The 25,640-nt window shown below is 56.7% G+C and overlaps 13 non-coding genes and 1 pseudogene across 13 annotated transcripts; all 14 read left to right on the plus strand.

Annotated features, from left to right (window-relative positions):
- Positions 1-2,838: 2,838 nt before the first annotated feature.
- LOC120368177 (small nucleolar RNA SNORD115) lies at positions 2,839-2,916 on the plus strand. The gene has a single exon (XR_005582380.1). It is a non-coding gene; the product is annotated as a small nucleolar RNA SNORD115 (small nucleolar RNA).
- A 1,790-nt stretch (positions 2,917-4,706) lies between these two features.
- On the plus strand, positions 4,707-4,788 carry LOC120368140 (small nucleolar RNA SNORD115). The gene has a single exon (XR_005582345.1). It is a non-coding gene; the product is annotated as a small nucleolar RNA SNORD115 (small nucleolar RNA).
- Positions 4,789-6,579: 1,791 nt separating this feature from the next.
- Positions 6,580-6,661, plus strand: LOC120368153 (small nucleolar RNA SNORD115). The gene has a single exon (XR_005582358.2). It is a non-coding gene; the product is annotated as a small nucleolar RNA SNORD115 (small nucleolar RNA).
- Positions 6,662-7,828: 1,167 nt separating this feature from the next.
- LOC120368167 (small nucleolar RNA SNORD115) lies at positions 7,829-7,912 on the plus strand. The gene has a single exon (XR_005582371.1). It is a non-coding gene; the product is annotated as a small nucleolar RNA SNORD115 (small nucleolar RNA).
- A 1,793-nt stretch (positions 7,913-9,705) lies between these two features.
- LOC120368181 (small nucleolar RNA SNORD115) lies at positions 9,706-9,782 on the plus strand (annotated as a pseudogene).
- Positions 9,783-11,571: 1,789 nt separating this feature from the next.
- LOC120368176 (small nucleolar RNA SNORD115) lies at positions 11,572-11,652 on the plus strand. Its single transcript, XR_005582379.1, has one exon. It is a non-coding gene; the product is annotated as a small nucleolar RNA SNORD115 (small nucleolar RNA).
- Positions 11,653-13,406: 1,754 nt separating this feature from the next.
- LOC120368150 (small nucleolar RNA SNORD115) lies at positions 13,407-13,487 on the plus strand. The gene has a single exon (XR_005582355.1). It is a non-coding gene; the product is annotated as a small nucleolar RNA SNORD115 (small nucleolar RNA).
- Positions 13,488-15,212: 1,725 nt separating this feature from the next.
- LOC120368160 (small nucleolar RNA SNORD115) lies at positions 15,213-15,293 on the plus strand. Its single transcript, XR_005582364.2, has one exon. It is a non-coding gene; the product is annotated as a small nucleolar RNA SNORD115 (small nucleolar RNA).
- Positions 15,294-16,028: 735 nt separating this feature from the next.
- On the plus strand, positions 16,029-16,109 carry LOC120368159 (small nucleolar RNA SNORD115). Its single transcript, XR_005582363.1, has one exon. It is a non-coding gene; the product is annotated as a small nucleolar RNA SNORD115 (small nucleolar RNA).
- Positions 16,110-17,861: 1,752 nt separating this feature from the next.
- Positions 17,862-17,942, plus strand: LOC120368172 (small nucleolar RNA SNORD115). Its single transcript, XR_005582375.2, has one exon. It is a non-coding gene; the product is annotated as a small nucleolar RNA SNORD115 (small nucleolar RNA).
- A 1,752-nt stretch (positions 17,943-19,694) lies between these two features.
- LOC120368164 (small nucleolar RNA SNORD115) lies at positions 19,695-19,775 on the plus strand. Its single transcript, XR_005582368.1, has one exon. It is a non-coding gene; the product is annotated as a small nucleolar RNA SNORD115 (small nucleolar RNA).
- A 2,074-nt stretch (positions 19,776-21,849) lies between these two features.
- LOC120368156 (small nucleolar RNA SNORD115) lies at positions 21,850-21,930 on the plus strand. Its single transcript, XR_005582361.1, has one exon. It is a non-coding gene; the product is annotated as a small nucleolar RNA SNORD115 (small nucleolar RNA).
- A 1,750-nt stretch (positions 21,931-23,680) lies between these two features.
- Positions 23,681-23,761, plus strand: LOC120368163 (small nucleolar RNA SNORD115). The gene has a single exon (XR_005582367.1). It is a non-coding gene; the product is annotated as a small nucleolar RNA SNORD115 (small nucleolar RNA).
- A 1,756-nt stretch (positions 23,762-25,517) lies between these two features.
- LOC141584729 (small nucleolar RNA SNORD115) lies at positions 25,518-25,598 on the plus strand. The gene has a single exon (XR_012517934.1). It is a non-coding gene; the product is annotated as a small nucleolar RNA SNORD115 (small nucleolar RNA).
- The last annotated feature ends 42 nt before the right edge of the window (positions 25,599-25,640 follow it).

The raw sequence follows: 25,640 nt of genomic DNA on the forward strand, positions 1-25,640 counted from the left end.
AATTTTTATTAGAGATGGGGTTTCTCCATGTTGGTCCAGCTGGTCTCCAACTCTCCACCTCAGGTGGTCTGCCTGCCTCAGCCTCCCAAAGTGCTGGGCTCACATGCGTGAGCCACTATTCCCAGCCCAACTCTGTATCTTAAATAGCCATCGGGGTCCAGTTTAACAGAGCTCAAATAGATGCACAGATGCAGAGGAAATCTCCAAGCCCAAAAGATGAGGGTTAGTTTCTTCAAAACCCCCAAAACATATGCCCTAAAAATGAGCTTACCCTGCTTAGAACCTGGCAGTCACCAGTCTCCATGCTTACGAACTCAAGGATAATTAAATGGTCTCTATCATTTAATATTACAATAGCTAGTGTGAGTAAACTGAATTCTACTTGTACATGATAGGCTTTACCACTATGTTTTCACACAGGGATTAAAATGGTGCTATGATCAAACTAAAAGAGATTTATTTTTTTTAACAGATGAGGTCTTGCTTTGTTGCCTATACTGGAGTGCAGTGGCAAAATCATAGCTCTCTGTTGCCTCTAACTCCTAGGCTCAAGGGATTCTCCCGTTTCAGCCTCCTGAGTAGCTGGGACTACAGGGACATGCCACCATGCCTGCCTTTTTTTTTTTTTCTTTTTTGTATGGTCAGGGTCTTGCACAGGCTTTTTTGAATTTCTGGCCTCACGTGATCCTCCTGCCTCGGCCTTCTGAAGCACGGGGTTTGCAGGCATGAGCCCCCATGCCTGGCCAGAGATTATTAAATACAGTATTAGGGGGAATAAAAACTGGAATTACAACTGCAAACTCTTCTGATACAGAAACAATTACTGATAAACTTAGTGCCTTGGACAATTTGAAGAAAGATGTAGACATGATAGAATAAAAATCTAAACAAGATGTGACAAGAAAGAAAAACAGAAGTGGAATTGGACAAGCATTTGGAATTGGACATCTGGTAATAAAATTCTATTGCAGAAAAATATAGCTACGATTGTTTAGGGCCTTGGACAATTTGCAGACAGATGTAAACATGATAGAATCCACATCTCAACAAGATATGACAAAAAGTAAGGTCTATATAAAAAGTAAGGTCTATACAAAAAAGTAAGGTCTCTATACAAGACAAGACCAACATCTCTGTAATATAAATGGGATTCTAAGTGTAATAGATTTAGGGTTTCTGAAAGAATTTTGAAAGTTTCACATTCTACCAACAAAATTCAAACATGAGACTGAGGAACTTCCTATTTCAGCTAAACCCAGAACTGATTATGTTGATGAACACAGGAATTTCATGTGTGTAAAAACATGTGAACTCCTCATTTTCAGTCTAATGAGAGTAAAAGCAAAGCACAATGAAGATGCAGGGAAATGATAGTACAGAGTGGAGTCATAACTGCATTCTAGATACTGAGATTACTTTCCATTATGATATATAAGTTTAGAATAGCTCACATACAAAGAGCCCATGCGAAATCCTGCTGAAAGGTAACTACAATTATAGAGAGAATAGGTTAAAAAGTGGCATGGTTTAGTATGCACCCATTAAAAATTCTTCTAAAAAATTTTTTTTTAATACGGTAGAATGGGTAAGACGAGGACAGGCATAAAACGGTCAAAAACACTGGCAGAATTCAAGGTTCGTTTTGACAATGGTAATATAAATGGGAAAACTGCCAAAAGAGAAAATACGTCTTACATTAGAAAGCATACAGGAGTAGTTGTATACAAACGAAGACACGTGCCAAAAATAAAGAAAGAAATTACGGCCGGGCGCGGTGGCTCAAGCCTGTAATCCCAGCACTTTGGGAGGCCGAGGCGGGTAGATCACGAGGTCAAGAGATCGAGACCATCCTGGTCAACATGGTGAAACCCCGTCTCTACTAAAAATACAAAAAATTAGCCAGGCATGGTGGCGCGTGCCTGTAATCCCAGCTACTCGGGAGGCTGAGGCAGGAGAATTGCCTGAACCCGGGAGGCGGAGGTCGCGGTGAGCCGAGATCGCGCCATTGCACTCCAGCCTGGGTAACAAGAGCGAAACTCCGTCTCCAAAATAAAAAAGTCACACAATGTGGAATTCCAAACGCTTCAAAAGTAAAGAGATGCAAGACATTAACATAGCCACAAACACGCTGGAACAGTAAGAGCGGGAGCCCACGTGAGACCAGCTTCACGGCCGTGCGAGGCGAGCATGCGGACCCGCCGCAGGCACCACGCGGCTTCCGGTCCCCGGGCGGCGGTTTCCGGTGCGCGCTCGCAGGGGACGCCGGGAAGGGCGCCCGTCAGGCCCGGGGGCAGGCTCGGCGCCCGCCAGGTCTGTGGCGGCGAGCGGGTGCCCGGCCAGCCTGCGGGGGTGGCCGTGACCTGGCCGGTGGCCCTAGCGTGCGCCGAGCTGTCCCGGAGCGGCCCCGGGCGTGGCGCGGACGGAGGAGCGGCGTGGGCAGCGGAAGCGCCCGCGGGGCCTGTGGTGGCGCGCACGAGCCCGGTGACCCGCCCGCCCCGTCCTTCCGGGCTTGGGTGGCGGGGAGGGCCGAGGACCCCCGCGTCCGTGGCGGGTCGGCGCTCCCGTCGCGTGGGTCCACGGAGGGAGGGCATGCCTGAGCCGACGCACCCGAGCGCCTTCCTCGCGTGGAGGCCGAGGTCGTGTTTGGACACCTGTCCTCCTGCCCCCCAGATGGTGACCGCGGAGGAAGACCTGCGTCGGGCCCAGTGCCCCGGGGCCGGGGGTCAGTCCCCGGGGCGCCGAAGCTCAGGCCCTTCCCGGCGCCCTGCTCTGCCCTGAGCTTGGTGAGCCCATCCGGGCCCGCTGGGTACATGCGCGGGGAGGCGGGTGTCCTAGGTCGGGTCGATGATGAGAAACATTGTCCTGAAGGGAGGTGATGACTTAAAAATCATGCTCAGTAGGATTACGCTGAGGCCCAGCCTAGGGGAGAATGTTGGAAGAGGACGCTGGGACCCCGAGGTTCCTGGCAGGGCCACTGTATTTTGGGCTGGAGACCTGGAGGCCGTGAAGGGCTTCTGGAGGGAAGTCCAAGCGTGTCTCTGCGCTCCTCCCTGAGGTAGCACAGGCTCCCTTTGTGGGCATATGTTGGGGCTCTGGTTCTCTAGGGGTGGGGCACATGGGTGTCTCCTCCCTGATCCCATTCTCCCCTGTCTTTCAGTGCACTCTTCTGCCCGGTAGTCCTGGCATTGACCAGCATAGGTGAGTGGATCCTGCTGGGGTCATGGGCCATGATCCAGGCCGCGTGGGGTTGCTGACAGTCAGCCATAGGAACAGGAGGGTTTCTTCAGGGAGCCAACCTGAATCCGCACTGGAGAAGGATAGGTTCTCCAGGAGGGTGGCTTCCTTGGTAGTCTGACCCAAGGAGGATATCTTCTCTGAAGCCCTGCAGCAGTGATGGTGGTCCGGTAAGCAAAGGGTTCCTTCAGCCCCACCCAGGGCAGTGCCCAGCTGAGACTCTGCGCAGGTCTGACCTCAGGGGCTGCCCAGGCCACACGAGGGGTTCCATAGGAGGTCCGAGGCACCACAGGGGTCACACAGTAGCTCTCCTTCCCCAGAGAGAGGTGAAAGATCAGGTCCATGGGATCAGGCCTTTGGAAATTTAAGAATCAGGCCCCACCCATGGCCCTGAATGGGACCAAGCTTTTAAGTCATGGGCCATCCAGCGGTGCCTCTTTGAGCCTAGTGAGGGGTGATGCGGCTTCAAGGGGTTTGGGTCAAGGCTGAGCTCTGGCTGGCACCTGGCCCTGGGACTCGTTGGCTTTGGGCAAAGGGGCCAGCTCGCGTTCTGCTGGCAGTCACCCTTTCCCCATGGGTGACTAGTGGGAAAGTGGCATCCTTAGATGGGAACACCCACTGTCAAGGGTCCTTTGCTGGAAATTTGCTACCCAAGCTGCTTCTGAGCCATGGACACACCTCCAGGGTGGCTAGGTCTTGGCCCCAAGGAAAGGAGAAGACACCATGTGTCCCCCAATTGGCCGAGTGTGGTTCGACTCTGTGTTTGGGAGGTGTGTAGGGCATGGATGGGGACCCACCAGAGAATGCACGTGGCCCGGGGACCCAGCTTGCGATTTCTGGTGCACACTTGGAGAGAACCCTGGGCAGGTGCCCTCCACACCAAGGCACTGGCTATGCGACTGCCAGGTCTGCAGTGACATGTGGCTTCCGGGACAGCCTTCTTGGTTGGCCATGAACTGGTTGGTTGCCCTGGCCTGTGCCCAGTTATCTCAGAGTGGCCCAGGTGTCTTGCAGGGGAGCCAGCATGAGTAGTGGAGGTATTCATGGGACCGGCAATGGAGCGCAGCCTGGGAATCCTGCCATGAGCCCAGTGACCCACCTGCCCTGTCCTTCTAGGGTTAGGTGATAGGGAGGACCAAGGGTCCCCTCGGTCTGTGATGGGTCAGTATTCCTATCACGTGGGTTCATGGAGGGAGAGCATGCATGAGCCTTCATCCCCCACTGCCTTCCCCCTGTGGAGGCGTGAGGCCCTGTTTAAACACGTGTTCTCCTGTCCTCCCAGACGGTGAGCCTGGAGATAGACTTGCCTCGGGCCTGCTGTCCCCAGGCCAGTGTCCGTCAGCCAGGTGCCCAGCCCCCAGTGCACTGAAGCTCGGCCCTTCCTGGTGCCCTCGTCTCCTGCACTGAGCTGTGGTGAGCACATCTGAGTCCTGCTGGATGCTTGTGTTGGGGGGCGGGGGGTGCCCTGGGTTGGGTCGATGATGAGAACCTTATATTGTCTTGAAGAGAGATGATGACTTAAAAATCATGCTCAATAGGATTACGCTGAGGCCCAGCCTAGGGGAGAATTTTGGAAGAGGATGCTGGGATGCTCAGCAGGGCCGCTGTATTTTGGGCTGGAGACCTGGAGGCCCTGAAGGGCATTTGCAGGGGCCCAACCCTATCTGCGCTCCTGTGAGGCAGCCCAGTTCCCTGTGCAGGCTTGGTGTCGGTCTTCTGGTTCCACGGGGGAGGTCACGTTGGTGACTCCTCCCTGAGCCCCGTTCTCCCCTTGTGTCTTTCAGTGAGCTCTTCTGCCCATGAGGGCCCCCTGGTATTGACTGCATAGGTGAGTGCATTCTGCTGGAGTCATGGGCCGTGAGCCCGGCTGCGTGGGGTCGCCAAGGGTCCGCCTTCGGGAAAGAAGGGTTTCCCCAGGGAGTCAACCTGAATACCCACTTGGGAGGGATGGGTTCTCCACAAGGGCAGCTTCCTGAGGAACAGGACCCAAGGAGGATGCCTTCCCTGAAGCCCTGCAGAGGTGATGGTGGTCCAAGCAGGAAAGGTCCCTTCAGTTCCACCCGGGGCAGCTCCCAGTTGAGTCTCAATGCTCAGGTCTGGACTAGATGACTGCCCTGGCCATATGACAGGGGCACCATGGCGATTACACAGGAGCTCACCATCCCTGGAGAAAGGTGGGTGATAGGGGCCATGGAGGTGAGCTGCAGAGGTGCAAGCATCATGCCTGATGCATGGCCCTGATTAGGATTGCCCCTATTGATCAGTGCGCCATCCCATGGGCGTCTTTGAGCGTGGAGGGTAGTGGTGCTGTTTCACTGGGGTTAGGTCAAGGGTGAGCTCTGGCCAGCACATGGTGGTGCTGCAGTCTCGTGGGCTTTGGGCTTGAAGGGGCAGTCCACATTCTGTTGGAAGTCACTCCTTCCTTGTGGCTGGAAGTTACCCCTTCTCTTGAGCAAGTGTCGGGAAGGGTGGCCTCCTGAGGTGGGAAGGCCTGCTATTGAGGGTCTCATCCTGGCCATTTGCTGCCCATGCTGCTTCTGAGCCATGGAGTCACCTCCAGAGTGGCAGGTCTTGGGCCCAAGGAAAGGAGAGGACACTGTGCCCCAATTAGCCGAGTGTGGCCAGGTTTTGTGTTTTCGAGGTGGGAGGGGAATGGATGGAGAGCCACCAGAGAAAGCTCATGATCCTGGGACCCCAGGTTGCGATTTCCAGTATGTGCTTGGATACGGCACCTGGGTGGGTGCCTACCACGCACAGGGACAGGCTATGTGACTGCCAGCTCTACAGCAGCATCTGGCATCTGGGCCAGCCTCCGTGGTTGACCGTGAGCTGGTTGGTGGTCCTGACCTGTGCCCAGTAGTCCTGGGGTGTCCAGGGATCATCTGGGGGAGCTGGCATGTGCAGTGGAGGTGCTTGTGAGCCTGCAGTAGGGGTCAGTCCTGGCTTCTAGCCTGAGCCCAGTGACCCAACTGCCCTGTCCTTTCAGGGTCCAGAGGCAGAGAGTACAGGGTGCCCTGCGTCTGTGTTGGGCCAGTTCCACATGGACCCCATCACATGGGGCCACGGAAGGTGAGCGTTCCTAAACCGGCACACCCCACCTTCTGCCCCGTGGAGGAGTAAGATTGTGTTCGGACACCTGTTCTCTTCCTATTCCCCCAGATGGTGACCCCAGAAGAAGACTTGAGTTGGGCCTGCTGTCCCCAGGCCAGTGGCCATCAGGAAGGTACCCAACCCCTGTTGCACTGAAACTCGGGCCTTTCCTGTCTCCCTGATCTCCTCATTGAGCTTGGGTGAGCCCATCTGGGTCCTGATGGAGGCCTAAGCAGGGAGAGTGTGCCCTAGGTTGGGTCAATGATGAGAACCTTCTATGTCTCTGAAGAGAGGTGATGACTTAAAAATCATGCTCAATAGGATTACGCTGAGGCCCAGCCTAGGTGAGAATTTTGGAAGAAGATTCTGAGATCCAGAAGTCCCCAGAAAGGCCACTGTATTTTGGGTTGGATACCTGAAGGCCCTGAAGGGCATCTGTAGGGATCTCAACCCTGTCTCTGAACTCTTTTGTGAGGGTCCCCAGGCTCCCTGTGTGGGTTTGGTGCCAGCGCTCCAGTTTGCTGGGGTGGGGCACGAGCGTGACTCCTTCCCGAGCCCCTATTCTCCACTTATGTCTTTCAGTGAGCTTTTCGGCCCAGTAGGGCCCCTGGCCTTGAGCAGCATAGGTGAGTGGATCCTGCTGGGCTCATGGGCCGTGAACCAGGCCACATGGGGTCACTGAGGGTCAGTCTTCAGGACAGGAGGGTTTCCTGAGGAAACCTGAATCCCCACCAGGGAGGGATTGGTGTTCCAGCAGGGCCGTCTCTTTGGGAATCTGACCCAGGAAGGACACCTTCCCTGAAGCCCTGCAGGGGTGACCGTGGTCCAGGCAGGACAGGGTTCCTTCAGGCCCACACAGAACATCTCCCAGCTAAGGCTTGGTGCTAGGGAGCCTGGGCACCCTCCTTGTACAGGGGCACGCTGTGTGTCTGCTGGCTCTACAGCAGCACCTGGCTTCAGGGCCAGCCTCTTTGGTTGGTCTGCACTGGTGGGTGGCCCTGGCTCCTGCCCAGGGGTTGCCATCTGACCTGGGAAGTGCAGGGAAGCTGACGTGGGCAGTGGAGGTGCTCCAGAGCCCTGCAGTAGGGCTCAGCCTGGGCAGCTTGCCCGAGCCCAGTAGCCCACCTTCCCTGTCCTTCCGGGGTTCGGTGTCTAGGAGGGCAAAGGGACCCCCATCGGTGACACAGCAGTGTTTCACATGGATGCCATCACATGGGTCCACAGAGAAAGAGCAGGCATGAGCTGGCACCTACCACCCCCTTCCCCGTATGGAGGCCTGAGCCCTTGGTTGGACACATGTCCTCCTTCTGTCCCCCCAGATAGTGACCCTGGAGGAAGACTTGCCTTGGGGCTGGCCTCAGATCAGTGGTCATCATCCAGGTGCCCAGCCCTTGGTGCACTGAAGCTCAGGCCATTCCTGGTGCCCTGGTCTCCCACAGTGAGCTGTGGTGAGCACATCTGGGTCCCGCTGGATGCATGTGTGGGGTTGGAGGTACTTTAGGTTGGGTCAATGATGAGAATCTTACATTGTCCTGAAGAGAGAGGTGATGACTTAAAAATCATGCTCAATAGGATTACGCTGAGGCCCAGCCTAGGGGAGAATTTTGGAAGACGATGCTGGGATCCCGAGGTCCCCTGGCAGGGACACTGTTTTCGGCTGGAGACCTTGAGGCCCTGAACGGCATCTTGTGCCAGGGCGGGGGTGGGGGCAGCTTTGTCTCTGATCTCCTCCGTGAAGCAGCCCAGACTACCTGTGCGGGCTTGGTGTCGTTACTCTGGTTCCATGAGCCCCCATTCTCCCCTCGTGTCTTTCAGTGAGCTCTTCCACCCAGGTGGGACCCCCTGACATTGACCAGCATAGGTGAGTGGTCCTGCAGGTCATGGGCCATCAGCCAGGCCACGTGGGGTCACCAAGGGTTGGCCTTTGGGACAGGAGGGTTTCCTCAGGCAGCCTACCAGAATCTGCACTGTGGAGGGAGCGTTGGTCCTCCAGGACGGCAGCTTCCTGGGGAATCAGAACCCAGGGCACCTTCCCTGGAGCCCTGCAGGGATGACGGTGGTCCAGGCAGGAAAGGGTTCCTTCCGTCTCACACAGGGCAGCCCCCAGCTGAGTCTTGGTGTGCTAGTCTGGCCTTGAGAGCTGACCAGGCCACATGAAGGTGGCCACAGGGGCTGCGGGACGCCATGGGTTCACAAAGGAGCTCTCCATCCCTGGAGGAAGGTGGGCATAGGACCCATGGAGTCGAGCTGCAGAGATTCAAGGATTGCACAGGACTTATTGCCCTGAATGGGACCAACCCTGTTGAGCAGTGTGTCATCCCGTGGCGCCTCTTTGAGCCTGGAGTGGGTGGTGGTGTTTCCCTAGGTTTGGGTCAAGGCTGAGCTCCGGCCAGTGCCTGATGGTGTTGCTGTCCGGCCATAGACTCGTTAGCTTTAGGCCAAGGGGTCAACCCATATCCTGTTGAGGATCTCCCCTTCCCTGTGGCTGGAAGTCACCCCTTCCCTGTGGGCGAGTGTCAGGAAGGGTGGCCTCCTGAGGTGGAAGGGCTGCTCTCGAGGGTCTTGTCTCTGGAATATGCTTCCCATACTGCTTCTGAGCCATGGGGTCACCTCTAGAATAGCAGGTCTTGGGCCTAAGGAGAAGTTACCATGTGTTCCCTATTAGCTGAGTGTGGCCCTGCTCTGTGTTAGAGGTGTGTGGGGCATGGATGTGGACCCGCCAGAGAAAGCATGTGGCCCTGGGACCACAGGTTGCGAGTTCCAGTACGTGCTGAGATAGGGCACCCAGATGAGTGCCCACAGTGAACAGGGACAGGCTGTGTGACTGCATCTGAGCCAGCCTCCTTGGTTGGCCATGAGCTGGTTGGTGGCCTTGGCCTGTGCCGAGTAGACCTGGTGTGACCCTGGTGTCATGCAGAGGAGATGGCATGGGCAGTGGAGGTGCCCGTGGGGCCTGCGGTAAGGCATACCTGGGGCTTCTTGCCTGAGCCCAGTGACCTGCCTTCCCTGGCCTTTCATTATTCGGTGGTTCAGAGCGCACAGGGTGCCCTGTGTCCGTGACAGGCCAGTGTTCCACATGGATCTCATCACATGGGCCCATGGAAGGCGAGCATCCCTGAGCCATCACACTCCGCCTCTGCCCCCATGGAGGGGTGAGGTTGTGTTTGGACACCTGTCCTAATCCTCTTTCCCCAGATGTTGAGCCCTGAGGAAGACTTGTATTGGGCCGATGGCCCCAGGCCAGAGAGCATCAGCCAGGTGCCCAGCCCCTGGTGCAATGAAGCTCGTGCCCTTCCGGGTGCTCTGGTCTTCTGCATTGAGCTGTGGTGAGCACATCTGGGTCCCCCTGGGTGCATGTGCAGGGAGGGGGTGCCCTGGGTTGGGTCGATGATGAGAACCTTATATTGTTTTGAAGAGACATGATGACTTAAAAATCATGCTCAGGCCCGCTGAGGCCCAACCCAGGTGACAGTTTTGAAGAGGATTCTGGGAATTGGGAGTTCCCCAGCAGGACCACTGTATTTTGAGCTTGAGACCTGGAGGCTCTGAAGGGCATCTGGAGGGGCTTAACCCTATCTCTGCTCCTCCATGAGGCATCCAGGCTCAATACGTGTCTTAGTGTCAGCGCACCCTTTACCCTGGGGCGGGGCACTCTGGCGACTTCTTCCTAAACCCCTATTCTCCCCTGTGTCTTTCAGTGAGCTCTTCTGCCCAGGCGGGCCCCTGTCCTTGAGCGGCATAGGTGAGTGGATCCTGCTGGGGTCATGCGCCATGAGCCATTCAGCGGCGGGGGTTGCTGAGGATCACACTTTAGGCCATGAGGGTTTTCTTAGAGAGCTGACTTGAATCCCCACCAGGGTTGGATGGTTTCTCCAGGAGGGCGGCTTCTTTGGAAATTGATCCCAACAAGGACACCTTCCCTGAAGCCCTGCAAGGGTAATGGAGGTCCAGGCAGGAAAGGGTTGTTTCAACCCAATGCGGTGCAGCTCCCAGCTGAGACTCGATGCCCAGGTCATTCTGGAGGACTGCCCAGGCCACATAAGGGGGTCCACAGGGTCTCTGGGGGTTATGGGTGTTATCCGGGAGCTCTCCGTGTCTGAGGCTTGCAGAGGGCAGGGTGTAGGTGATCAGGCTATGGAGTCAGGCTGTGAAGATTGAAGGATTGGGATCAACACATGGCCCTAAATGAGACCAACCTTGTTGAGCAATGGGCCATCCCAGTGGTGCCTCCTTGAGCATGGTGAGGATGGTGTGGCCTCGGTGGAGTTAGGTCAAGGCTGAGCTCTGGCAGTAACCTGCCAGTTGGCCCTGGGAATCGTGAGCTTTGGGCCAAGGAGCAGTCAGCGTTCTGCTGGAGGTCGTCCCTCCCAAAAGTGCAGTGGCCAGAGTGTGGCATCCTGTGGTAGAAGGTGTACTGTTCAAGGTCCTGGGCTGGCAGTTTGCTGCCCAGGCTGCTTCTGAGCCATGAGGTCACCTCCAAGGTGGCAGGGTCTTGAGCCAAAGGAAAGGAATGGACATCATGTGGCCCCTGTTTGGCCGAGCGTGGCCCAGCTCTGTGTTTGGGAGGTGTGGGTGTGTGAATGGGGCCCAGCAGAGAAGGCACCTGTCCCTGGGGACCCAGGCTGCAATTTCTGCTGTGAGCTTGTAGAAGGCGCCTGGACAGGTGCAGGCCATGTGACTGCCAGGACTGGAGTGGCATGTGGCATCCAGGCTACCGTCCTTGGTTTGCCGTGAGCTGGTTGGTGGCCCTGGCCCTGACCAGTGGAGGCAGTGTAGCCCAGAGTCGTGTGGGGGAGCTGGCGTGGGCAGTGGAGGTGCTCCAGGGGCCTACAGTAGGTGCAGCCTGGGTGTGTTGTTTGAATCTTGGGAGCCACCTGCCTTGTTTTTATAGGCTTCAGTGGCAGGCATGGGCCATGGATGCCCCACGATCATGACTGTCACTGTTTTACATGGATCCCATCTTATGAGTCCATGGAGAGAGCCTGTGTGAGCCAGTCCCCTTTCCTGGCTGGAGGTGTGAGGCCCTGTTTGGACACCTGTCCCCGACCCCTCCAGATGGTGACCCTGGGGGAAGATTTGTATCTAGCCGGCTGGACACGGGCCGATGTCCCTGATACAGGGGATCAGTCCCTGATGAGCTGAAACTGAGGCCTTTCCTGTGGTCCAGGATGCCTGCACTGAGCTGTAGTGAGCCAACAAGGTCCACCTAGATGCATGCAAGGAGTGTGTGGGGTGGGGCCATGGTTTGGGTCAATGATGAGAACGTTATATTGTCTGAAGAGAGGTGATGACTTTAAAATCATGCCCAATAGGATTATGCTGAGGCCCAGCTTAATGGGAATTTTGAAAGGATACTGGGATTTTTGGGTCCCCTGCAGGGCCATTGTGTTTTGGACTGAGACCTCAAGGCCCTGAACAGCATCTTGGGGGTGCCCCACACTGTCCCTGCTCCTTTGTGAGGCAGCCCAGTCTCACTACTTGGGCTTGGTGTGGGCGCTCCCATTACTTGGGGACAGGGCACCTTGCTGGGTCTTTCCTGAGCCCCCATTCTCCCCTTGTCTTTCAGTGAGCTCTTCTGCCCACAGAGCCCCTGGCATTGACCAGCATAGGTGAGTGGATCCTGCTGGGGTCAGGGGCCATTAGCGAGGCTGTGTTGGTTTGCCAAGGGTCACCCCTCAGCCACAAGGGTTTCCTCAGGAGCTGCCCTGAATCCCGGCCTGGGATGGGTCCTCCAGGAGCGAGGCTTCCTTGAGAATCAGACCCAAGGAGGATACCTTCCCTGAAAGGTCCAGGCAGTAAAGGGTTTTCTCAGCCTCACACAGGGCAGTGCCTCGCTAAGACTCACTGATCAGGTCAGGCCTCTAGGACATCCACGCCACATGAGAGGGGGCACCAGGGGTCCAGGGTGCCGCAAGGGTCAGGGGCTCTCAGACCCTGGTGAGGGGTGTGTGATTCAGCCCATGGGGTCAGGCTGCTGATTTTCAAGGATGACTCCGAACCCATGGCCTCGAAGGGGACGAAATATATTAAGCAATGGGCCATCCCAGTGGTGCCTGTTTGAGCCAAGTGTGGGACGGCACCATTTCGCTGAGGTTGGCTCTGGACTAGCTCTGGCTGGTACCTGATGGTGCTGAGAGTTTTGGGCTTTGAACAAGGTTACAGCCCATGTCCCACTGGGGGTCCTCTCTTCCCTGTGGGTAAGTGACAATGTTGTGTCCTCCTGAGTGGGAAGGCCTGCTGTGGAAGGACCTGTCCGAGAAATTTTCCATCCAGGCTGCTTCTGAGTCTTGGGGTCATCTCCAGTGGGGTGGGGTCTTGGAAAGGATTAGGCATCACGTGTCCCCTGATTGGCCGAGTGTGGCGTGCTCTGTGCGTGGGAGCTGTTGTATGTGGCAGGGATGGGGACCCACCAGAGAGTCCACAAGGCCCTCGGGCCCCAGGCTGCGATTTCTGGTGTGTTGTACAGCGGGCCCTGGTTGCTCGTCCTCCACACCCAGGGGCAGGCTGTGCGACTGCCAGTTCGGCAGCACCTGACATCCAGGCCAGCCTCCTTGGTTGGGAATTAGATGGTAGGTGACCCTGGCCCACACCCAGGGGCACAGCGCATCCCTTGGGTCATACAAGTGAACTTTCGTGGGCAGTTGAGGTGCTCAAGGTACCTGCAGTAGGGCATAGCAAAGGCACCTTGCCCAAGCCCAGTGACCCACCTGCCCTGTCATTCCAGGGTTTAGTCGTGGGGAGGGCCGGGGCTCCCCTATGTCCATGATATGTCAAGGTTTCACATCACGTGGGTCCACGGTGGGAGAGCAGGCATGACCAGGCACCTCCCCACCCCCTTCCCTGCATGGAGGTGTCAGGTTCCATTTCGACACCTGTCCACCTTCTGTCCTCTAGGTGGTGAGACTAAAGGAAAACTTTCATTGGGCCGTGCTGGACCTTGGTGAGTGCTGGTCAGCGACGTGCCCAGCCCTTGCTGTGCTGAAGTTCAGGCCTTTCCTGGCAGCCTGGTGTCCTGCACTGAGCTTGGTGAGCACATCTGGGTCCTGCCGGATGCATGTGTGGGGAGGGGGGTGCCCTGAGTTGGGTCAATGATGAGAACCTTATATTGTCTGAAGAGAGGTGATGACTTAAAAATCATGCTCAATAGGATTACGCTGAGGCCCAGCCTAATGAGAATTTTGAAAGGATGCTGGGATTTTCGGGTCCCCTGCAGGGCCATTGTGTTTTGGACTGAGACCTCAAGGCCCTGAACAGCATCTTGGGGGTGCCCCACACAGTCCCTGCTCCTTTGTGAGGCAGCCCAGTCTCACTACTTGGGCTTGGTGTGGACGCTCCCATTACTTGGGGACAGGGCACCTTGCTGGGTCTTTCCTGAGCCCCCATTCTCCCCTTGTCTTTCAGTGAGCTCTTCTGCCCACAGAGCCCCTGGCATTGACCAGCATAGGTGAGTGGATCCTGCTGGGGTCATGGGCCATTAGCGAAGCTGTGTGGGTGTGCCAAGGGTCACTGCTCAGCCACAAGGGTTTCCTCAGGAGCTGACCTGAATCCCGGCCTGGGATGGGTCCTCTAGGAGGGAGGCTTCCTTGGGAAACAGACCCAAGGAGGATACCTTCCCTGAAAGGTCCAGGCAGTAAAGGGTTTTTTCAGCCCCACGCAGGGCAGTGCCCCGCTAAGACTCAGTGCTCAGGTCAGGCCTCTAGGACGGCCACGCCACATGAGAGTGGGCACAAGGTGTCCAGGGTGCCACAAGGGTCGTGTGATTCAACCCATGTGGTCAGGCTGTTGATTCTCAAGGATTACTCCAAACCCATGGTCCCGCATGGGACCAAACATTAAGAAATGGGCCATCCCAGTGGTGCCTGTTTGACCCAAGACTGTGACGGCACTGTTTCCCTGAGATTGCCTCTGGACTAGCTCTGGCTGGTGCCTGATGGTGCTGAGAGTTTTGGGCTTTGAGCCACGGTTACAGCCCCTGTCCCACTGGTGGTCCCCTGTTTCCCGTTGATAAGTGGCAGCGTTGTGTCCTCCTGAGTGTGAAGGCCTGCTGTGGAAGGACCTGTCCCAGAAATTTTCAATCCAGCCTGCTTCTGAGTCTTGGGGTCATCTCTAGTGGGGTGGGGTCTTGGAAAGCATTAGACATCACGTGTCCCCTGATTGGCCGAGTATGGCGTGCTCTGTGCCTGGGAGCTGTGGTATGGGGCAGGTATGACGCCCCACCAGAGAATCCACAAGGCCCTGGGGCCCCAGGCTGCAATTTCTGCTGTGTTGTACAGCGGGCCCTGGGTGCTCGCCCTCCACACCCAGGGGCAGGCTGTGCGACTGCCAGTTCGGCAGCACCTGACATCCGGGCCAGCCTCCTTGGTTGGGCGTGAGATGGTAGGTGGCCCTGGCTCACACCCAGGGGAACAGCACATCCCTGAGGTCATACAAGTGTCCTTTTGTGGTGTGTTGAGGTCCTCAAGGTACCCGCAGTAGGGCATAGCCAGGGCAACTTGCCCAAGCCCAGTGACCCGCCTGCCCTGTCCTTCTAGGGTTTAGTCGTGGGGAGGGCCGGGGCTCCCCTACGTCCATGACATGTCAAGGTTTCACATCACATGGGTCCATGGTGGGAGAGCAGGCATGAGCAAGCACCCCCCCCGCCCTTCCCTGCATGGAGGTGTGAAGTTCCATTTCGACACATGTCCACCTTTTGTCCTCTAGGTGGTGACACTAAAGGAAGACTTTCATTGGGCCGTGCTGGACCTTGGTGAGTGACGGTCAGCGATGTGCCCAGCCCTTGCTGTGCTGAAGCTCAGGTGTTTCCTGGCGCCCTGATGTCCTGCACTGAGCTTGGTGAGCACATCTGGGTTCCGCTGGATGAATGTGTGGGGAGGGGGGTGCCCTGAGTTGGGTCAATGATGAGAACCTTATGTTGTCTGAAGAGAGGTGATGACTTAAAAATCATGCTCAATACGATTACGCTGAGGCCCAGCCTAATGAGGATTTTGAAAGGATACTAGGATTTTCGGGTCACCAGCAGGGCCATTGTATTTTGGACTGAGACCTCAAGGCCCTGAACAGCATCTTGGGGATGCCCCACACAGTCCCTGCTCCTTTGTGAGGCAGCCCAGTCTCACTACATGAGCAGGCACCTCCCCACCCCCTTCCCTGCATGGAGGTGTGAGGTTCCATTTCGACACATGTCCACCATCTGTCCTCTAGATGGTGAGACAAAAGGAAGACTTTTTTTTTCTTTTTTTTGGGGGGGACGGAGTTTTGCTCTTGTTACCCAGGCTGGAGTGCAATGGGACGATCTCAACTCACCGCAACCTCCGCCTCCTGGGTTCTGGCAATTCTCCTGTCTCAGCCTCCTGAGTAGCTGGGATTATACGCATGCACCACCATGCCCCCTAACTTTTTGTATTTTTAGTAGAGACAGGGTTTCACCATGTTGGCCAGGATGGTCTCGATCTCTCCACCTCGTGACCCACCCGCCTCGGCCTCCCAAAGTGCTGGGATTACAGGCTTGAGCCACCGCACCCGGCCCTAAAGGAAGACTTTCATTGGGCCCTGCTGGAATTTGGTGAGTGGCTGTCAGCCACGTGCCCAGCCCTTGCTGTGCTGAAGCTCAGGCCTTTCCTGGCGCCCTGGTGTCCTGCATTGAGCTTGGTGAGCATATCTGGGTCCCGCTGGATGCATGTGTGGGGAGGGGGGTGCCCTGGGTTGGGTCAATGATGAGAACCTTATGTTGTCTGAAGAGAGGTGATGACTTAAAAATCATGCTCAATAGGATTACGCTGAGGCCCAACCTAATGAGAATTTTGAAAGGATGCTGGGATTTTCGGGTCGCCTGAAGGGCCATTGTGTTTTGGACTGGACCGCAAGGCCCTGAACAGCATCTTGGGGGTGCCCCACACTGCCTCTGCTCCTTTGTGAGGCAGCCCAGTCTCACTACTTGGGCTTGGTATGGACGCTCCCATTACTTGGGGACAGGGCACCTTGCTGGGTCTTTCCTGAGCCCCCATTCTCCCCTTGTCTTTCAGTGAGCTCTTCTGCCCACAGAGCCCCTGGCATTGACCAGCATAGGTGAGTGGATCCTGCTGGGGTCACGGGCCATTAGCGAGGCTGTGTGGTTTTGCCAAGGGTTACCCCTCAGCCACAAGGGTTTCCTCCGGAGCTGACCTGAATCCCGGCCTGGGTGGGTCCTCCAGGAGCGAGGCTTCCTTGGGAATCAGACCCAAGGAGGATACCTTCCCTGAAAGGTCCAGGCAGTAAAGGGTTTTGTCAGACCCATGCAGGGCAGTGCCCCACTAAGACTCAGTGCTCAGGTCAGGCCTTTAGGATGGCCATGCCACATGAGAGTGGGCACAAGAGGTCCAGGGTGCCACAAGGATCGGGGGCTCTCCGACCCTGGGGAGGGGTGTGTGATTCAGCTCATGGGGTCATACTGCTGATTTTCAAGTATGACTCCAACCTCATGGGCCCGAATGGAACCAACCATATTAAGCAATGGGCCATCCCAGTGTTGCTAGTTTGAGGCAAGTGTGGGAGGGCACCATTACCCTGAGGTTGGCTCTGGACTAGCTCTGGCTGGTGCCTGATGGTGCTGAGAGTTTTGGGCTTTGAGCCAAGGTTACAGCCCATGTCCCACTGGGGGTCCTCTCTTCCCTGTGGGTAAGTGACAGTGTTGTGTCCTCCTGAGTGGGAAGGCCTGCTGTGGAAGGACCTGTCCCAGAAATTTTCCATCGAGGCTGCTTCTGAGTCTTGGGGTCATCTCCATTGAGGTGGGGTCTCGGAAAGGATTAGACATCACGTGTCTCCTGATTGGCCGAGTGTGGCGTGCTCTGTGCGTGGGAGCTGTTGTATGGGGCAGGGTTGGGGACCTACCAGAGAGTCCACAAGGCCCTCGGGCCCCAGGCTGCTATTTCTGGTGTGTTGTACAGCGGGCCCTGGTTGCTCGTCCTCCACACCCAGGGGCAGGCTGTGCAACTGCCAGTTTGGCAGCACCTGACATCCGGGTGAGCCTCCTTGGTTGGGCGTGAGATGCTAGGTGGCCCTGGCCCACACCAGGGGAACAGTACATCCATGGGGTCGTACAAGTGAACTTTCGTGGGCAGTTGAGGTGCTCAAGGTACCTGCATTAGGGCATAGCCAGGGCAACTTGCCCAAGCCCAGTGACCCGCCTGCCCTGTCCTTCCAGGGTTCAGTCGTGGGGAGGGCCGGGGCACCCCTATGTCCATGACATATCAAGGTTTCACATCACGTGGGTCCACGGTGGGAGAGTAGGCATGAGCAGGCACCTCCCCACCCCCTTCCCTGCATGGAGTTGTCAGGTTCCATTTTGACACATGTCCACCTTCTGTCCTTTAGATGGTGAGACTAAAGGAAGACTTTGATTGGGCCGTGCTGGACCTTGGTAAGTGGCGGTCAGCCTCGTGCCCAGCCCTTGTTGTAGTGATGCTCAGGTCTTTCCTGGCGCCCTGGTGTCCAGCACTGAGCTTGGTGAACACATCTGGGTCCCGCCGGATGCATGTGTGGGGAGGGGGCTGCCCTGAGTTGGGTCAATGATGAGAACCTTATGTTGTCTGAAGAGAGGTGATGACTTAAAAATCATGCTCAATAGGATTACGCTGAGGCCCAGCCTAATGAGAATTTTGAAAGGATGCTGGGATTTTCGGGTCCTCTGCAGGTCCATTGTGTTTTGGACTGAGACCTCAAGGCCCTGAACAGCATCTTGGGGGTGCCCCACACTGCCTCTGCTCCTTTGTGAGGCAGCCCAGTCTCACTACTTGGGCTTGGTGTGGACGCTCCCATTACTTGGGGACAGGGCACCTTGCTGGGTCTTTCCTGAGCCCCCATTCTCCCCTTGTCTTTCAGTGAGCTCTTCTGCCCACAGAGCCCCTGGCATTGAGCAGCATAGGTGAGTGGATCCTGCTGGGGTCAGGGGCCATTAGCGAGGCTGTGTGGGTTTGCCAAGGGTCACTTCTCAGCCACAAGGGTTTCCTCAGGAGCTGACCTGAATCCTGGCCTGGTGTGCATCCCCCAGGAGGAAAACTTCCTTGGGAGTCAGACCCACGGAGGATACCTTTTCTGAATGGTCCAGGGAGAAAAGGGTTTTGTCAGCCCCACGCAGGGCAGTGCCCCGCTAAGACTTACTGATCAGGTCAGGCCTCTAGGACGGCCACGCCACGTGAGAGGGGGCCGAAGGGGTGCAGGGTGTCGCAAGGATCGAGGGCTCTCCGACCAAGGGGTGGGGTGTGTGATTCAGCCCGTGGGGTCATGCTGCTGATTTTCAAGGATGACTCCTTACCCACGGCCCCGAATGGGACCAACCATATTAAGAAATGAGCCATCCCAGTGGTGGCTTTTTGAGTGAAGTGTGGGACGGCACGATTACCCTGAGGTTGGCTCTCGAGTAACTCTGGCTGGTGCCTGATGGTGCTTAGAGTTTTGGGCTTTGAGCCAAGGTTACAGCCCATGTCCCACTGGGGGTCCTCTCTTCCCTGTGGGTAAGTGGCAGTGTTGTATCCTCCTGAGTGGGAAGGCCTGCTCTGGAAGTACGTGTCCCAGAAATTTTCCGTCCATCCTGCTTCTGAGTCTTAGGGTCATCTCCAGTGGGGTGGGGTCTCAGAAAGGATTAGACATCACGTGTCCCCTGATTGGCCAAGTGTGGCGTGCTCTGTGCGTGGGAGCTGTTGTATGGGGCAGGGATGGGGACCCACCAGAGCATCCACGAGGCCCTGGGGCCCCAGGCTGCGATTTCTGGTGTGTTGTGCAGCGGGCCCTGGGTGCTCGTCCTCCACACACGGGCATGCTGTGCGACTGCCAGTTTGGCAGCACCTGACATCCGGGTGAGCCTCCTTGGTTGGGCGTGAGATGCTAGGTGGCCCTGGCCCACACCAGGGGAACAGTACATCCATGGGGTCGTACAAGTGAACTTTTGTGGGCAGTTGAGGTGCTCAAGGTTCCTGCAGTAGGGCATAGCCAGGGCAACTTGCCCAAGCCCAGTGACCCGCCTGCCCTGTCCTTCCAGGGTTCAGTCGTGGGGAGGGCCGGGGCACCCCTATGTCCATGACATATCAAGGTTTCACATCACGTGGGTCCACGGTGGGAGAGTAGGCATGAGCAGGCACCTCCCCACCCCCTTCCCTGCATGGACGTGTCAGGTTCCATTTTGACACATGTCTACCTTCTGTCCTTTAGATGGTGAGACTAAAGGAAGACTTTCATTGGGCCGTGCTGGACCCTGGTAAGTGGCGGTCAGCCACGTGCCCAGCCCTTGTTGTAGTGATGCTCAGGTCTTTCCTGGCGCCCTGGTGTCCAGCACTGAGCTTGGTGAACACATCTGGGTCCCGCCGGATGCATGTGTGGGGCGGGGGGTGCCCTGAGTTGGGTCAATGATGAGAACCTTATATTGTCTGAAGAGAGGTGATGACTTAAAAGTCATGCTCAATAGGATTACGCTGAGGCCCAGCCTAATGAGAATTTTCAAAGGATGCTGGTATTTTCAGGTCCCCTGCCGGGCCATTGTGTTTTGGACTGAGACCTCAAGGCCCTGAACAGCATCTTGGGTGTGCCCCACACTGTCTCTGCTCCTTTGTGAGGCAGCCCAGTCTCACTACTTGGGCTTGGTGTGGACGCTCCCATTACTTGGGGACAGGGCACCTTGCTGGGTCTTTCCTGAGCCCCGACTCTCCCCTTGTCTTTCAGTGAGCTCTTCTGCCCACAGAGCCCCTGGCATTGACAAGCACAGGTGAGTGGATCCTGCTGGGGTCATGGGCCATTAGCGAGGCTGTGTGGGCTAGCCACGGGGCACCCCTCAGCCACCAGGGTTTCCTCAGGAGCTGCCCTGAATCTCGTCCTGGGATGGGTCCTCCAGGAGGGAGGCTTCCTTGGCAGTTAGACCCAAGTGGGATACCTTCCCTGAAAGGTCCACTCAGTAAAGGGTTTTCGCAGCCCGACTCAGGGCAGTGCCCCGCTAAGACTCAGTGCTCAGGTCAGGCCTTTAGGACATCCACGCCACATGAGAGTGGGCACAAGGGGTCCAGGGTGCCACAAGGTTCGGGGACTGTCTGACACTGGGGAGGGGTGTGTGATTCAGCCCATGGGGTCATGCTGCTGATTTTCAAGGATGACTCCAAACCCATGGTCCCTAATGCGATGAAACATATTAAGCAATGGGCCATCCCCGTGGTGCCTGTTTGAGCGAAATGTGGAACAGCACCGTTTCTGTGAGATTGGCTCTGGACTAGCTCTGGCTGGTGCCTGATGGTGCTTAGAGTTTTGGGCTTTGAGCCAAGGTTACAGCCCATGTCCCACTGGGGGTCCTCTCTTCCCTGTGGGTAAGTGGCAGTGTTGTATCCTCCTGAGTGGGAAGGCCTGCTCTGGAAGGACGTGTCCCAGAAATTTTCCATCCAGGCTGCTTCTGAGTCTTGGGGTCATCTCCAGTGGGGTGGGGTCTCGGAAAAGATTAGACATCAAGTGTCCCCTGATTGACCGAGTGTGGCGTGCTCTGTGCGTGGGAGCTGTTGTATGTGGCAGGGATAGGGATCCACCACAGAATCCACGAGGACATGGGGCCCCGGGCTGCGATTTCTGGTGTGTTGTACAGCGGGCCCTGGTTGCTCGTCCTCCACACCCAGGGGCAGGCTGTGCGACTGCCAGTTCGGCAGCACCTGACATCCGGGCCAGCCTCCTTGGTTGGGTGTGAGATGGTAGGTGGCCCTGGCTCACACCCAGGGGAACAGCACATCCCTGAGGTCATACAAGTGTACTTTTTGTGGTGTGTTGAGGTCCTCAAGGTACCTGCAGTAGGGCATAGCCAGGGCAACTTGCCCAAGCCCAGTGACCCACCTGCCCTGTTATTCCAGGGTTTAGTCGTAGGAAGGGCTGGGGCTTCCCTACGTCCATGACATGTCAAGGTTTCACATTACATGGGTCCACGGTGGGAGAGTAGGCATGAGCAGGCACCTCCCCACCCCCTTCCCTGCATGGAGGTGTGAGGTTCCATATCGACACATGTCCACCATCTGTCCTCTAGATGGTGAGACAAAAGGAAGACTTTTTTTTTTTTTTTTTTTTTTTTTGGGACGGAGTTTTGCTCTTGTTACCCAGGCTGGAGTGCAATGGGACGATCTCGACTCACCGCAACCTCCGCCTCCTGGGTTCTGGCAGTTCTCCTGTCTCAGCCTCCTGAGTAGCTGGGATTATAGGCATGCACCACCATGCCCCCTAACTTTTTGTATTTTTAGTAGAGACAGGGTTTCACCATGTTGGCCAGGATGGTCTCGATCTCTCCACCTCGTGACCCACCCGCCTCGGCCTCCCAAAGTGCTGGGATTACAGGCTTGAGCCACCGCACCCGGCCCTAAAGGAAGACTTTCATTGGGCCCTGCTGGAATTTGGTGAGTGGCTGTCAGCCACGTGCCCAGCCCTTGCTGTGCTGAAGCTCAGGCCTCTCCTGGCGCCCTGGTGTCCTGCATTGAGCTTGGTGAGCATATCTGGGTCCCGCTGGATGCATGTGTGGGGAGGGGGGTGCCCTGGGTTGGGTCAATGATGAGAACCTTATGTTGTCTGAAGAGAGGTGATGACTTAAAAATCATGCTCAATAGGATTACGCTGAGGCCCAGCCTAGATGTGAATTTTGAAAGGATGCTGGGATTTTCGGGTCGCCTGAAGGGCCATTGTGTTTTGGACTGGACCGCAAGGCCCTGAACAGCATCTTGGGGGTGCCCCACACTGCCTCTGCTCCTTTGTGAGGCAGCCCAGTCTCACTACTTGGGCTTGGTGTGGACGCTCCCATTACTTGGGGACAGGGCACCTTGCTGGGTCTTTCCTGAGCCCCCATTCTCCCCTTGTCTTTCAGTGAGCTCTTCTGCCCACAGAGCCCCTGGCATTGACCAGCATAGGTGAGTGGATCCTGCTGGGGTCACGGGCCATTAGCGAGGCTGTGTGGTTTTGCCAAGGGTTACCCCTCAGCCACAAGGGTTTCCTCCGGAGCTGACCTGAATCCCGGCCTGGGTGGGTCCTCCAGGAGCGAGGCTTCCTTGGGAATCAGACCCAAGGAGGATACCTTCCCTGAAAGGTCCAGGCAGTAAAGGGTTTTGTCAGACCCATGCAGGGCAGTGCCCCACTAAGACTCAGTGCTCAGGTCAGGCCTTTAGGATGGCCATGCCACATGAGAGTGGGCACAAGAGGTCCAGGGTGCCACAAGGATCGGGGGCTCTCCGACCCTGGGGAGGGGTGTGTGATTCAGCCCATGGGGTCATACTGCTGATTTTCAAGTATGACTCCAACCTCATGGGCCCGAATGGAACCAACCATATTAAGCAATGGGCCATCCCAGTGTTGCTAGTTTGAGGCAAGTGTGGGAGGGCACCATTACCCTGAAGTTGGCTCTGGACTAGCTCTGGCTGGTGCCTGATGGTGCTGAGAGTTTTGGGCTTTGAGCCAAGGTTACAGCCCATGTCCCACTGGGGGTCCTCTCTTCCCTGTGGGTAAGTGGCAGTGTTGTGTCCTCCTGAGTGGGAAGGCCTGCTGTGGAAGGACCTGTCCCAGAAATTTTCCATCGAGGCTGCTTCTGAGTCTTGGGGTCATCTCCATTGAGGTGGGGTCTCGGAAAGGATTAGACATCACGTGTCTCCTGATTGGCCGAGTGTGGCGTGCTCTGTGCGTGGGAGCTGTTGTATGGGGCAGGGTTGGGGACCTACCAGAGAGTCCCCAAGGCCCTTGGGTCCCGGGCTGCTATTTCTGGTGTGTTGTACAGCGGGCCCTGGTTGCTCGTCCTCCACACCCAGGGGCAGGCTGTGCAACTGCCAGTTTGGCAGCACCTGACATCCGGGTGAGCCTCCTTGGTTGGGCGTGAGATGCTAGGTGGCCCTGGCCCACACCAGGGGAACAGTACATCCATGGGGTCGTACAAGTGAACTTTCGTGGGCAGTTGAGGTGCTCAAGGTTCCTGCAGTAGGGCATAGCCAGGGCAACTTGCCCAAGCCCAGTGACCCGCCTGCCCTGTCCTTCCAGGGTTCAGTCGTGGGGAGGGCCGGGGCACCCCTATGTCCATGACATATCAAGGTTTCACATCACGTGGGTCCACGGTGGGAGAGTAGGCATGAGCAGGCACCTCCCCACCCCCTTCCCTGCATGGACGTGTCAGGTTCCATTTCGACACATGTCTACCTTCTGTCCTTTAGATGGTGAGACTAAAGGAAGACTTTCATTGGGCCGTGCTGGACCCTGGTAAGTGGCGGTCAGCCACGTGCCCAGCCCTTGTTGTGATGCTCAGGTCTTTCCTGGCGCCCTGGTGTCCAGCACTGAGCTTGGTGAACACATCTGGGTCCCGCCGGATGCATGTGTGGGGAGGGGGGTGCCCTGAGTTGGGTCAATGATGAGAACCTTATATTGTCTGAAGAGAGGTGATGACTTAAAAGTCATGCTCAATAGGATTACGCTGAGGCCCAGCCTAGATGTGAATTTTGAAAGGATGCTGGGATTTTTGGGTCGCCTGAAGGGCCATTGTGTTTTGGACTGGACCGCAAGGCCCTGAACAGCATCTTGGGGGTGCCCCACACTGCCTCTGCTCCTTTGTGAGGCAGCCCAGTCTCACTACTTGGGCTTGGTGTGGACGCTCCCATTACTTGGGGACAGGGCACCTTGCTGGGTCTTTCCTGAGCCCCCATTCTCCCCTTGTCTTTCAGTGAGCTCTTCTGCCCACAGAGCCCCTGGCATTGACAAGCACAGGTGAGTGGATCCTGCTGGGGTCATGGGCCATTAGCGAGGCTGTGTGGGCTAGCCACGGGGCACCCCTCAGCCACCAGGGTTTCCTCAGGAGCTGCCCTGAATCTCGTCCTGGGATGGGTCCTCCAGGAGGGAGGCTTCCTTGGCAGTTAGACCCAAGTGGGATACCTTCCCTGAAAGGTCCACTCAGTAAAGGGTTTTCGCAGCCCCACTCAGGGCAGTGCCCTGCTAAGACTCAGTGCTCAGGTCAGGCCTTTAGGACATCCACGCCACATGAGAGTGGGCACAAGGGGTCCAGGGTGCCACAAGGTTCGGGGACTGTCTGACACTGGGGAGGGGTGTGTGATTCAGCCCATGGGGTCATGCTGCTGATTTTCAAGGATGACTCCAAACCCATGGTCCCTAATGCGATGAAACATATTAAGCAATGGGCCATCCCCGTGGTGCCTGTTTGAGCGAAGTGTGGAACAGCATCGTTTCTGTGAGATTGGCTCTGGACTAGCTCTGGCTGGTGCCTGATGGTGCTTAGAGTTTTGAGCTTTGAGCCAAGGTTACAGCCCATGTCCCACTGGGGGTCCTCTCTTCCCTGTGGGTAAGTGGCAGTGTTGTATCCTCCTGAGTGGGAAGGCCTGCTCTGGAAGGACGTGTCCCAGAAATTTTCCATCCAGGCTGCTTCTGAGTCTTGGGGTCATCTCCAGTGGGGTGGGGTCTCGGAAATGATTAGACATCGAGTGTCCCCTGATTGGCCGAGTGTGGCGTGCTCTGTGCGTGGGAGCTGTTGTATGTGGCAGGGATAGGGATCCACCACAGAATCCACGAGGACATGGGGCCCCGGGCTGCGATTTCTGGTGTGTTGTACAGCGGGCCCTGGTTGCTCGTCCTCCACACCCAGGGGCAGGCTGTGCGACTGCCAGTTCGGCAGCACCTGACATCCGGGCCAGCCTCCTTGGTTGGGCGTGATTTGGTAGGTGGCCCTGGCTCACACCCAGGGGAACAGCACATCCCTGAGGTCATACAAGTGTACTCTTTGTGGTGTGTTGAGGTCCTCAAGGTACCTGCAGTAGGGCATAGCCAGGGCAACTTGCCCAAGCCCAGTGACCCGCCTGCCCTGTCCTTCCAGGGTTCAGTCGTGGGGAGGGCCGGGGCACCCCTATGTCCATGACATATCAAGGTTTCACATCACGTGGGTCCACGGTGGGAGAGTAGGCATGAGCAGGCACCTCCCCACCCCCTTCCCTGCATGGAGTTGTCAGGTTCCATTTTGACACATGTCCACCTTCTGTCCTTTAGATGGTGAGACTAAAGGAAGACTTTGATTGGGCCGTGCTGGACCTTGGTAAGTGGCGGTCAGCCTCGTGCCCAGCCCTTGTTGTAGTGATGCTCAGGTCTTTCCTGGCGCCCTGGTGTCCAGCACTGAGCTTGGTGAACACATCTGGGTCCCGCCGGATGCATGTGTGGGGAGGGGGCTGCCCTGAGTTGGGTCAATGATGAGAACCTTATGTTGTCTGAAGAGAGGTGATGACTTAAAAATCATGCTCAATAGGATTACGCTGAGGCCCAGCCTAATGAGAATTTTGAAAGGATGCTGGGATTTTCGGGTC

Source organism: Saimiri boliviensis, chromosome 5 (assembly GCF_048565385.1).
Source record: "Saimiri boliviensis isolate mSaiBol1 chromosome 5, mSaiBol1.pri, whole genome shotgun sequence".
Lineage (NCBI taxonomy): Eukaryota > Metazoa > Chordata > Mammalia > Primates > Cebidae > Saimiri > Saimiri boliviensis.